At 50.1% G+C, this 12,653-nt stretch overlaps 1 long non-coding RNA gene across 1 annotated transcript; it reads left to right on the top strand.

Annotated features, from left to right (window-relative positions):
* The first annotated feature begins 7,401 nt into the window (after positions 1–7,401).
* LOC149912302 (uncharacterized) lies at positions 7,402–8,854 on the top strand. Its single transcript, XR_016461545.1, has 3 exons — positions 7,402–7,669; positions 8,019–8,090; positions 8,736–8,854. It is a non-coding gene; the product is annotated as an uncharacterized LOC149912302 (long non-coding RNA).
* The last annotated feature ends 3,799 nt before the right edge of the window (positions 8,855–12,653 follow it).

Here is a 12,653-nt window from a genome sequence, read left to right as displayed (position 1 = left end):
ATTGTCTTCCTGCAAGAAATTTCATTGTTTTGACACGTGCCACAGGTTGTTAATAGATTGTCTGATTAGCATTTATTTTTTTTTTATTGGCTTGTGATGACTACAGAAAATTATACAGCAGCACCATAAAAACTTTAAATCCTATCCCATGTATCTGCACTCATACGAAAATCATATTGGAAAGCAGTGGTGAAACTAAGATTACAAATTAAAGCAGAGGACAATTTCAGTGAAAGCCTACAGGTTTTACAGCTCTGCCCATTTCAAACCCCTGAAGACATCCACGGGTTTCCTGCTGTGGGACACAGGCACTCACCTGCAGCTCAGCACTGCCTGCTCATGCCTGCGCACACCTTCAGGCTGGAACCAAGGAAATCCTCAGCAAAGACATCAGCACACTTTTGTTATGATGACTTTCATAAAGAAGCATCAAATATTTCTTCACGAGAAATACTGCAAGTCCCTTTGACACTAGCCCTTATTTTAAATGTTTACATTTGTGCTTCATTCAGGCGTGCTGTCACTCCCAAAAAGATTTTTATTCTTTTTCATTCTGAGGAACACAGTGATTTCTGCCTTGTTTACTGACTGCAGGCACAGCAATTCTCCTGCACCTTCAGGGAAACAGCAAATCCATCTCTTTCACACCCTACTTCTATCAAGCTCATTCACCTTACAAGGTATTTATTGCAAGCAGCTCTTCCAAAAATGGAGATTAACAGAACCTGCAACCAGGACACCTCAGTAAGCCAGTACTTTTCATCTCCTGAAGGTGTAGGTAGACACAGAGCTGGAACATCTTTTCCAGAGCTGTGTGATGCTATCTCATCTGTGTTCCTTTACTGACAGCTTTCATCACTAGTTAAAAGGAAACTGCAATAGGAAAAGCAATTTTTCTGATTTCTCTGTTGATCAGAGATGCTTCGTGCAAGCCTGATGCGGTAGAAACAATATCAGCTTTAGAATGACAGTCATTAGAGCAGAATCCTTTCACTGATGAAATCCCACAGTCCTGATTCATACAACACTGACACTGGAGGACACAGTAGTTTAGATGAGAGCGCATTAAAAATGACTAAGTTAAGGTCTCAGCAAAGAGTGACAAGTATGAAAAAAAGAGGTTGCAGAAACTGCTTCAGTTTGGCACTCTGGCATAAAGTATGACAACACACAACCTGCCTGTGCAGTTCCAGAAGCAGAAGAAAGCCGTCAACCAAGACTTGTTCTCATCTGCTCTGAAAGTCCACTGGGACAAGGCCACTTTTCTCTGACGTGCTTCCAGAAGTATCACTTCTGAGCACTGTGCCAGGGAGTTACAAGATCCTGTTTGTGTGTACAGAGGAGAAAAAGACGTCTGTCTGGAAACAGACTTGGTGAAGGAGAAGCAGCATTTCCAGAGTACTTTGAAAGAACTGAGCACTGCCCCAAGAGCTTCAGAGCGGCAGGCTGTCACAGTGTGCCAACCAGCTCAGCTGTGAGTTGGCACTGAAGCTGCACCACAGGGAGAACAAAGCCCCCTGTGCACCCTTGGAGAGCCAAGGGTTGGAGATTCATGAACCTTGAGCTCCTTTCCAACCCGGGCCATGCTGTGATTCTGGGATTCTCACCTTTGCCTCATCTGGCAGAGGGAGGCAGCTCTTTCTCTTGTCTCCCTATGGCTGTCAGGTCACCAGGGCCAGTGTCACACAGGGAACTGCAAACACTGTGTGTGCTGTGCCCTGCCCATGGCAGCACAGAGGCAGCTGCCAGCAGCTGATGCCCACAAGGACAGCCAGCCTGGACTTCCTTTGATTCCTTCCCTTTGGATCAGCGTCCTTCAGGAAGGCGGAACATCTCTCCAGCTGAGCAGCAGAGGACAGCAGGGCTTCGTTGTCTGGGCATGTTCTCTTCTGGCCCTCTGGCCCTCACAGACACAGGAGGAGGACACAGAGGCTGCTGTAACACAGCCAGCCCTGCCTCTCAGGTCAGCTCTCAGGCCATCCTCTCTCCCCTCAGCAGCAGCTCACTGTTCTGCACTCCTCTGGCCTGGGCTGGCAGAGGTGTGCAGCAGTTCTGCTGATCTCCCAGTGCTGGCCATGTCTGCAGTGCCTGTGTGAAAGACACAGGAAGCTGCCAGCATTGCACTGCTCTGCTGTGCCCCTGCCATCACCGAGTTTGCTGTCAGCAGCTGCTGCTACACGTCCATTCAGGCACAGGCCTTTCCTTCCTGGCCCTCTTTCCCCCCCTCTCTCCTCTGCTCTCTCTCGTGCTCCCCTTTGGCCTGGGCTGGCTGAGCAGTGCAGGCCTTGTTGTTGCTCCCTGGGCCAACTACGTCACGGTTCCCCGTGACTCTGCCAGCTGCTCTGACACAGCGACTGCGTCCTCAGTGTGGATTCCAGAATGCGACAGACGTCCAGAGAAGACTTCCAGGGCTGATTGGAACATGCTGCCATCAAGAACTGCCATGGCTCAGGCCCCCTGGGAATCTGCTCACAGCGAAAGCTGCTGTCACTCTGTGTGGGCACAGCCTTGTCTGTGTAGGCCTGCTCACACTGCAGCCCCTGTCTGCACCAGAACCGTGCCGATCCACCTTCTCTTGGCCTCCTTGCCTGCATGGAAAAGGGCAGCTTGGGCTGAAGTCCCTCAACTTTCAGATGGCCGAGTGAAGTCTCTGAGCCCTGGTGACCCACGCAGCTCTTCAGCCTGCTGACCTGCTCTGCTGGGGCTGTCTTAACAGGCAGAGGGCACGTTATCCTAATGTCCCCACATCCATCCCTCTTAGCATACTGTAGGCCAGTTCCTAAAAGGACACCTGCACAATCTCTCTGAATGTTACTCAACATGTAGTTGGTCTGTGCACTGCAGAAATTGCACCTAGGTTTTCAGTGGTGATTAGCTATGTGTTTAGTCAGAGGTGCAATGGTTCTAATGGTGAGAGAAAGACATTCCCAGTTGTCATCAGGTGGAACACACTTCAGACTGGAATCCTCAAGCAGACTGTAGTCAAGCTTTCTTAATTATTCGTTGTTGTTATCAATTCAGACGCATCTCTGAATTCCTGCTTGAATGAACATTCTGTAATAATCTGCTGAGACAGTGCAAGGCTTGACAATGAGACCATAGTTTATGAAAGCAGCACTTTTTACTTCCTTTACAAGTTCTTATCTGAATGCTAAATGCAACATCAATTCACTTCTCACTGGGTTGAACGTTTTAAATATTTGGTAAATTTAAGGTTCTAATTCTGACATTTAATATGAAAATATTAAAATTCCTTGTAAGTACTTTTTTGTTAGGATGCCAGATGCTAAAGAGATGAAGTGGCACAAGAAAGCAAAATATCTCTGCTGATGGCAGGAAGGACTGTAAGGATGGAAAGGCTGGTGTTTGCCATAGGCAGGGAAACACATCTGGTTTTCTTGTTCCCCTTGTCTTTGAGTTCCAGAAAAATAGAGGAGAGCGTGCCCTCACCTTGGACCCCTCCTGCCCTCTGCTGCTGAGATGGAGAAGTGTCCCACCTCCTACAAGGACATCAGGACAAAGATAAGTAATCAAAATATTTCCAGGCTGGCTGTACTTGTGGGCATCTGTTGCTGGAAAATTTAATGGCATAAACTGCCTAGATAGTGACAGAATGAGGGTGACAATAGAATGGTACGTAATCACAGTACAATGAAAAAAGTATGCAGGGTGTAGGAAGGGAGGTGTGGACATTCTGAGTTGCAACTCTTTATTTGCTCTAGAAAGCTCTACCAGAATGTAAGACTGAAGGAAATACTTTGAGTGTTTTTTTAATGTGACTGGATGGAAGATCCATGTGGCAAATTGAATAACTGGGTGGTAAAGGGACATAGATACCTCACTGTTTCATGGAACCTTTCAATTAAGCATCTGAGCACTGTGTACAGGACTTGGGAATATAAGTATTAGAGGATCATGGAATATCTGTATTTGGAAGGGACCTCGAGGATCATGTATTCCACCTCCTGGTTCCACACCGGACCTCCTATGGGTCAAGCCCTGTGTCTGAGAGCATTGTGCAAATGCTCTTTGGCCTTTGTCAGCTCAGTGCCAAACCACTGCCCTGGGGAGCCAGTGCCAAATTCCATGTATCTAGTTCATCCTACAGAATGATGCCAAGAACAGTTATAGAGATCGACTTACAAACAAAATTCTTGTCTTGAATTAATGGTACACTCACCATTTCAAAAAAGGCAAAAGAAGAAAAAAAAAGAAAAAAAAAAATCAAAGCCACATTCTTACGCTGGCATTTTACAGTATTGTCAGATTTTTGTAATTCTGTTTTGCCATATAAGATTCTCTCATCATGAAATACTGTCCAAATTCTCTTTTCATATCTAAACATATAAATCTTAAAGGAAATAGTGCTGTTCAAGAATACATTACAAGCATTTTTCTCAGTCTCTCTGGGAGCAGAGTGCAGGACACAGTTTGCTGTTACTTGGAGGCGCATCCAGTGCGCCTGGAATCGACTGCCCGAGGGATGGAAACACAGCCCTGCCATTTGTCATGGGCTGATCCGGGCTGAGCTGCAACAGTGGGAGCTCCTGAACACCTGCAGTACATGGATGGCATCATCGTGTGGGCAACAGAGCAGAAGAAGCTTCTGAGAAAGGGAAGAAAAGGATCCAAATCCCTCCAAAAGCCAGTTTTCATTATGGACATCAAGCATGGACAGGACATTGAGATAACAGGAATAAAACGGCAAGATGTACATTGTCAGATTCCTGTGGATAACAAAATAACTGCTATGTCTTCACCGACCAGCAAAAAGGAAACACGAGCTTTCTTAGTGTGATTGTAAACCTTCTCTATCAAGTGACCCAAAAGGAGAATGATTTCACATGGAGCCCTGAGCAGCAACAGCTTCTGAACAAACTGAAAGGGGGATGTGCATCCAGCAGCCCCTTATCATATCTTTTTTTATCACTATTCTTAGGAAAATATCCTAAACTCGCAGTATCAGATACCAGTAAGAAAGAACTCTTACATCGTTCTTATACGTCTGAAGATCTAACAGTTTTGGAGGGCAATGGTTGTTGGTTGGAGATTTCTGTGACCTCCGTCCCAACAAGTGTCCTATTTTCCTTCTTTGTAAGAGCAGGAACTTCTTCACGGTGAGCATGGAACAGGCTGCCCAGGGAGGCTGTGGGTTCTCCTTCTCTGGAGATGTTCCAGAGCCGCCTGGACGCCCAGCTGTGCAGCCTGCTGTAGGGAGCCCGTTGTGCAGGGGTTGGACTCAGTGTTCTCTGGAGGTCCCTTCCAAGCCCAGTTCTTGATTCTGTGGTTTAATCCTTGCTTCTTGCAGCAGTGCAGTGTTTCAGAAGAGAGAAAAAATCAGCTGGATTTCTGTGGTTGGTAAAGCTGTGCTGAGAACTGGGCTGACTGCTGCACCTGGAAATGTGTGCAAAGTCTGCAGACGCAGAGGAATCACTTTTCTCTGCAGGCTGAGGTGTCTAAGGTAGCTCCTTGCTTGGGGAGCTTCTGCTTTAAAGGATCAAACTGCATAAGTAAGGTAGTTTAAAAAGCAAGCCTGCCAGTTCTTTTTTACCTGAGTGATTTTTTTTAGCAAGGAAAGGTTTGAGATGCTGTTTTTTAATGGAAGATGGAAGATGGAGAGAGGAAAAGCAAGTCCAAGGCATGCTGTGCATAGCCACCACATGGCATCTGCACCATTTCCCCCTGCACAAAGGAGGAGCAGCTCACAAGCTTGGCCTGGGCCAGGGAAGGGAGCAGACAAACATCTGGACCGACCCCAAACGAGCTGGTTCTGCAGGTTGGGTGTCTTCTGCTGCTTGTCTCACATCCTGCTGCTCAGCGGTAGATTTGTTCCTGCTCAGTGCTAACAGGAAACTCACACAGCATTTCTGTTTCAGCTGTGCCAACGCTTTGATCCCTTGCTGCTTGGATGGGGCGTTTGAAGAATGATGCCTGTGCTGATGTCCAGCCAGGCTTTGGGGATGAGTCTCCACACCAGGGTCCGTCTGACAGGACTGAGGGTTGGGGATCCAGCCAGGTCGAGTCCAGTGTGCTTTGCTCTTGTTCTTAGTGCTTGTTTTTGCTCAGGAGGGCAGGAGGTGAACCTCGTGAACCAATGCCTGCAGACGGGGTTTGCAGAGAAAGAGGTCCTGCAGGCCTTGTGTGACAGCCACGGAGCTGCAGCGAGGCTGCATCAGTGTAAAACACCAGAGATCCACGGAGGTGTGAAGGGGAGCTGTGGGCTGCAGTCACGCAGGAAGGGATGTGCATGCTCGGGGTTTGGTTGTTGTGTGTATGTTAAGTGACTGTGATACCACTGCTGGGTCAGTGTGAGTGTACGGAACAAGTGTGACAGCCTTTTTGATGGAGCCCTGTGAAAGGAGTCCTATGGACTTGAGATCCAACTATCAGCCCGTGGGCATCATCCAGGAGTTGGGGTAGGGGATGAGGCAAGGGAAGTTGGGCTGAGAAAGGGATAAAGCAGTCTGGCAGTAGTTCTGTGTTTCTCCCATCTCCTCTTTATTTCCTTACAGGTGAAATAGATGGGTGCTGCAACATGCCCTTGAATGTAACAAAACCCACTCTAGTGTGGATTTGACATGGGCCCAGCACTGCAAGGTACGCTGCTGGGAGGAAGCGTCCATCTGGCTGAGGGCAGGAAGGCCCTCCAGAGGGATGCACTGAGGCCAGTTGTGCGAGGCTCAACAAGAGCAAGCGCCAGGTCCTGCGCTTTGGTCATGACGACCCCGTGCCAGCTTCTCCAGGATTTGGCTGGGGTAGAATTCCAAGCAGCCCCTGATTCCAGAACGTTGGGCTGGGCTGTTGGAATCTTCTGCCCTTGTGACTGGTCTTGCCTCCCCACCCTGTCCGTCGTGGTGGAGCAGCCTGGTGGCCCTCAGTGATGTCATAAGGGCTAGAATGAGGGGAGGAGCAGTGCGTGCTGCGTCCCTTCATTGGAGCGCTGGAGCTCTGACTGAGCAGCTCGCTTGTTGCACTTGTGCACCGACTGCGTCCCTTTGTCTTCACACCGTCCTGTGCAGCACCTTGTAGGTAAGCTGAGACAGTGTGGGAGAGACGGGGGGACAGTGAGTGCTGAGAACTGCTGGCTGGCGGAGCTCATAGGATCACATTATCTCCATCAGCAGAGGGGTGGCCATGAGGGACAGGGAGGTGATCTTCCCCCTCTCGCAAGCTCTGCTCTTGTGAGGCCCCAGCTGCAGTACAGTGTCCAGAAAGACAGGGAGCTGTTGGAGAGGGTCCAGAGGCGAGCCACAGAGATGATCAGGGGACTGGAGCACCTCCCCTGCAAAGACAGGCTGAGGGAGCTGGGCTTGTTCAGCCTGGAGAAATGAAGGCTGTGGGGTGACCTCATGGCAGCCTTCAGTATCTAAAGGGAGCTTAAAAAGAGGAGGGGAATCAACTCTTTGAAAGGGTAGATAACTGCAGGACAAGGGGAAATGGTTTTAAGTTGAAAACTTAAGTTTTTAAGTTGAGGGAGGGCAGATTTTGGTTTTTCCCTCGTAGTCTTTGCTAAACCGTGGAAGCAAACTGACCTGCTCTTTCTCTCTCCTCTCTCCACCCTCTGCCTGCTTCCCTGGTGCAGCTTTTGCTCGTGGAAGATCAGAGCAAAGTGACAAGGAACGGCTGCGGATTCGTGAGATTTGTCTTCCTCGTTCTGATCTCTTGCCAGGTACCTGCCAGGGTTTGTCCCCCCACATGCTTTAGCAGCCCGTGACGCCCCGTGTTTAGTAACACAGCCTCATCCAGCTTTGATGGGACGCTGGTCACGTGTGGGTTTTCTCCACGTGCTCTGCAGCTCAGCCCTCAGAAGGATGCTGTCTGTGGTGCTGTGACCAGCTGGTTTACAGGGAACCAATCCCTTAGGCAAAGAGTCCCAGCCCCAGCTTGTGCAGAGCTGCACAGCATCACCAGGGACACCAGCAGGCGTGCTTGGGCTGTGTGAGTGTGCCCAACAGCTGTAGGGAGCACAGCAGAGATGTGAACAGAGAAAATAAAAGTGTGTTTCTTTTCCGTTCCAGCTTGTCACACCTACGCTGATGGCTGTGGCGTGCAGCGAGATCAGCTGTGGGCCTGACCTGGCATGGACAGAGGTAGAGTATGAAGCTCTGATTGGTCTTTGTTCCCTGACTGCAGCCAGCAGAGTGAGCCGCAGATGTGCTCTCCTGCTTTCCAAGAGAGCTCCTCTTTGGCAAGACAGTAGTGCAAGTGTGGCAAGTTTTTAAAAGTACCAGAGCCATCTCGGCTGTGGGGTTTGTCCTCTACTGACTTTTCCCTTGAAATGGCTGCAGAAACAACAATCATTCTCTGCTCTGTTTGGCCTCGCTGTTGGTTGGACTGCTCAAGAGAGCTGCTTGGTGCTTGCAATGGCACTGTTTGCACCTTGTAACTGCAGCCGTAGCTTTGGTTTCCCTCTTCACGGTCTCCTAGCATCTGAAACAGTCAGCCTTCCTGCACAAAGAGCGCAGGAAAGGAGGGGGCAAAATGGACAAGGCCACCTGTCTGCGTCAGTGCCATTGCTGATTAGTCTGGGCGGGGAGAGATGCATCTTTGCTGGCGTGTGCCTGCTGCACACCAGGGAGAGAAACAGCCGTTATTAGACTTGCAGTTCCTTCTGAAGTGCCCATGATAAGGACCGAGTGCATTTCCTGCAGCTTTCTCTGCAGATGTGCTCCTCACCTTGAAGTCCTCCTTGTTGGTTCCCAGCTCCTCACCGTGGCCTGTGCTCTCTGTTTCAGGCTGAGAACAAGGGGAAGCCCCTGCTGGACCATGAGGTGGCACCTGTGAATGTTCCAGCTATTGCTGCTGCCCATGCTATTAAGAGATACGTTGCCCAGGCAGCGGATGAACTCTCCTTTGAGGTAAGCAGTTCAAGGCGTTCCTTGTTGCTCAATTTTACAATGGCAAATGCCTTCAGAGCTGCACTGGTGCAAGTGCTCTCATGCTCGGCGATGTTTGGCAGTGCAGAAGAATGCAGTCATTTGAGCTGTGCTTTCCTCCCAGCCGTGCTGAAGCTGGGATTGATGTTGCAAACTCTTGCAGGTGGGAGACATCATCTGTGTCATCGACATGCCACCAAAGGAGCTGACCCCCTGGTGGAGAGGCAAGCTCGGCTTCCAGGTAGGCACAAGCTTCAGACTGGAGAGTGCAACTTCAGTAGAGGCAGGAATCTCAGCTTAGAGCTGCTCTGCCTGCATAGGATGCCTAATGGACATAAACAGTTTCCCTGTGTCGGTGTCAGAGGACCTTGTCTTTGGCTGCAAATGTTGAAAAATTATTACCTTTATGCTGTGAACTATGGCCATTTTCTGCTGGATAGTCTCATGGAACGTCAGGCAAGCACGTTCCGAGGGAAATGTTATGTGGCTTTTGGTTTAACAGTTCAGATCTGAGAAGTGCTGCATGCAATAGTTGGCCTCTCTTCTTGTTACAGGTGGGATTTTTCCCAGGGGAGTGTGTGGAACTCATTAATAAGAACATTCCTGAGGCACTCATCAACTCAGTGCCAAAGCCAGGTAGGGATGTTACATTTGATGGTGTGGGGAAGCAAAATGAAGTCTTTTTTGGGGTGTGTTCCATGTTTAGTACCTCCTTTATCCATGCCACATTGTCCTCTGGGTTGATGATTCTTCATGCACACCATGGGGCAGGGATTTGGCCCAATCCTCCTGTGTTTATGATTGGACTTGGCAAAACTATAGAATCTTCATAGAATGGCTTGGGATGGAAGGGATTTCGGAGATCATCATGCTCCAACCGTCCTGCCTCAGGATGGTCTCCCAGCCCCCACATTTAATGTGAGACTAGATCAGGCTGCCCAGGGCCCCATCCAGCCTGGCCTTGGGCTCCTCCAGGCATGGGGAAAATCCCTTTTTGTATGTACTGTTTGGTAATGTTCTTCCCGTTCTGACGTGCTCTGTAGAATGTGCTGTGCTCGGCCTCGTCCAACAGAGCCAGACCTGAAATGACCTGGTTTCTTCCTTTTGTTGTGCAGTGCCCAAGAAACGCAGCAAGATCCTCACCTTCCTTCGTTCCTTGGTGAAGGCCCGCCCAAAGAAACCGACCGAGCGGGAGGTGGAGAAGGAAAGGGTGTTTGGCGGTGACCTGGGAGAGCATCTTCTCCACTCCGGTCGTGATGGTAAGGAGCAGCCCATTCCTGAGATCTTCCTCTGCTGGGCATCTAAAGAAGATGAAAGGGAGCTCATATCTAGCAGGGGGCAGGCTGATAGCAGTGGAGACACGTGTAATGGGAGTTGATGGCTGAAGGATAAAGTGAGGCGGATGCTCCTAAGAGACAAGCACATCTGTATTTGCTTCAGCCAAGCCTGGCTGGGCTTAGTGGATGGGATGTGACTCCCGGAAGCACAAGCTGCAGCAGGACTTGAATCAGGAGCTCCACTGATGGCTGGCACGTGTTCTTCAGTCCCCCAGGTCCTCCAGAGCTGCGCTGAGTTCATTGAGCAGCACGGCGTGGTGCAGGGGATATACCGCCTGTCCGGCGTCGCGTCCAACATCCAGAGACTGCGGTAAGAGTGCTGCGACTGACACAGCCTGAGTGCATCTGGTGTGGCTTTGGGCTTGCCTTCCTCTCGCTCAACCGGGTTTGCGTCCCTCTCTCCAGGCAGGAATTTGAGTCGGAGCAGATTCCTGAGCTCACCGTCCGTGACATTCACAGCGTGAGCTCCCTCTGCAAGATGTACTTCAGGGAGCTCCCGAACCCTCTGCTCACCCACCAGCTGTACGGCAAGTTCTCGGTAAGCACAAGGCCACGTCTTTCATTTCCCTCTTCCTGGGCCTCTTGGCAGATGGCTGCAGCAGTGCCCCAGCTCTGAGGCCCTTTTGCTGTCAGCCCCACGAGGTTTACTCGCAGTGGTGTACTAGCCTGATTGGTGTCTCGCTCCCTTTCTGCACTACTCCAGGATGCTGTTGGTGCCGCTACAGAGGAGGAGCGGCTGCTCAGAATGCAGGACGTCATCCAGCAGCTGCCCACTCCTCACTACAGGTCAGTGCTGCCCTCAGCCTGCTGAGCTCAGCCCTGCTGCATTGCAGAGGGCAACGATGCGGTTCCAGCCTTTGTCTTTCTGAATTGCAGCACGGCATGCTCGTTGGTGCTGAACGTTTGCCTCTCTTGTTTTCCAGGACTCTGGAATATCTGATGAGACACTTGGCGTGTCTGGCTGGGAGCTCCACCACCACAAACATGCATGCCAAGAACCTAGCCATTGTGTGGGCTCCAAACCTCTTAAGGTAAACTACTGGTTCTGTTTCAACACAATGCTTCATCTGTTCTCCAGTAAAAAAAAAACAGTCCTCCCTTTTTCTCCATCAAATGTGCTCTTCTTCTGTAAAATCTGTGGCTGACAGAAGCGCAGGAGCCTGGGCTGTTCTCCAACCCCACGGGCACAATGTCTAGGTGACAATTTCTGCAGTCTTGTTGAGATGGGACTGACGTGTCCTTGATCATCCAGGGGAATTTCTGCAGTGCCATCACTGATTGCCCAATGCGGAAGTCTCCAGAGCCTCAGCTGACAGCTTTTGGCTGCAACAATTCAGACTCGGGGAAACGGTCTTGGAGAAATGACTTCTAAAATCTGCCTTTTCTACAGATCACAGCAGAACGAGTCTGCCTGCGCCAGCGGAAGAGCTGCCTGCATGGAGCTGCAGACACAGTCAGATGTGGTGGAATTCATCATCAACCACACAGACGTCCTCTTCTGCTCCAAATCCAGAGCAGACATTGCAGATGCAGCAGGTGAGTGTCTTCCTCCATTAGCTTTATCTTGACCTGACACCTTGATCAAATGCAGGCCTTCTCCAGGACCTTTGAGATTCTCTTTTACCATCAAGGGGACAGCAGACCTCTGGGCTTCCATTAGGGTATGGCCATCCTGTTGCTGGATGCTGAGAATGTCCAAGCCCAAACTTCACAAGGAGGAAACCATCATTATTATGGTTTGCATGCAGGAAAAGCTTGATGCAAGTGTGGCAGTGAAGCTTTCTCAGCTCCCTGCCCCCATTTCCTTGGGTTTTTCCTTGCCTATTATGATACAGTAAGCTGCTCTTAATGATGACCGTGTCCTTTGCCATAAACAGACCTCTGCCCACATGGTTATTTTGGGCTCCTCTTCTTCCAGTGGCTCGGATAAGCAAGCCTGAGAAAAATACAGCACCTCCCCCAGAGCTGTGGTGGCTGTGCTACTGCTTTCTGATCCTCGCTCTTACCGGTGGTTTTCCCTGACAGGGCACAATTCTCTCCCAGGGCCCAAGTCTGTGGGGGTCTCTTCTGCTGCCACAAAGCTGCTAAGCCTGGAGGAGGCACAGGCACAGAGGCGAGGCCACAGCAGCTCTCCCCCTGTGACAGAGAGCAGCCAGGACAATGAAGAGGAAGAAAGCCCTGCAGCTGGGCAGGGCAAATTCCACACCGTCATCAACTTTCCATCTGACAGGTAAAGAGGACTTTATTTTCCAGCAGCTAGCATCATTGTTTGGGTGGGTTTTTCTGTTTTTCTGCAGAAACCAGGCAGTGCTAGGAACAAGCAACTGCTGCCAAGAGCTCAGTGCTGCTCTTCCCTCACCCTGCACCATGCACGACTCACAGTGTTGGCTGTTTTCTCTCTCCAGGCAAAATCCACCCAGAAAGAATGAGGAATCACCAG

The sequence above is a fragment of the Phasianus colchicus genome, chromosome Z, assembly GCF_987193195.1.
Source record: "Phasianus colchicus chromosome Z, bPhaCol1.hap1.1, whole genome shotgun sequence".
NCBI classification, from domain to species: domain Eukaryota; kingdom Metazoa; phylum Chordata; class Aves; order Galliformes; family Phasianidae; genus Phasianus; species Phasianus colchicus.
This window is presented reverse-complemented; position numbering and strand designations above follow the sequence as displayed.